Source organism: Coenobita brevimanus, chromosome 21, assembly GCF_032717465.1.
Source record: "Coenobita brevimanus isolate Jiangsu-jjx chromosome 21, ASM3271746v2, whole genome shotgun sequence".
In the NCBI taxonomy this organism is placed as follows: Eukaryota; Metazoa; Arthropoda; class Malacostraca; order Decapoda; family Coenobitidae; genus Coenobita; species Coenobita brevimanus.
In genome coordinates, this window is record NC_136974.1 from 38243996 (window position 1) to 38244341 (window position 346).

A 346-nucleotide genomic window follows, 5' to 3' on the forward strand; every position below is an offset into this window, starting at 1 on the left:
GGGAGTGAGGGAGTGAGGAGAGAAGGAAGAGAGAATGAAGAATGGAAAGGGAAAGGAGGGAAGAAAGAAGAGGAAAGGAAGGGGAAAGGAGGGAAGGAATGAAGGAGAGAAGGAAGAGGAAATAAGAAGGGAGGAAAGAAGGGAGGAAGAGGTTAAGGGGAAGGGAGGGGAGGGGAGGGGAGGGGAAAGGGGGTAGGAGGGTGGAGAGAAGAGGAAAGAAGGGAGGGAGGAGACAATGACTTACGGGGCATGACCTGGGAGGGGAAGGGAGGGGAGCGGAGGGAGGGGAAGGAAGAGAGGGGAGGGAAAGGGAGGGGAGGGAAGAGGAAGAGACAGATGGAGGGAA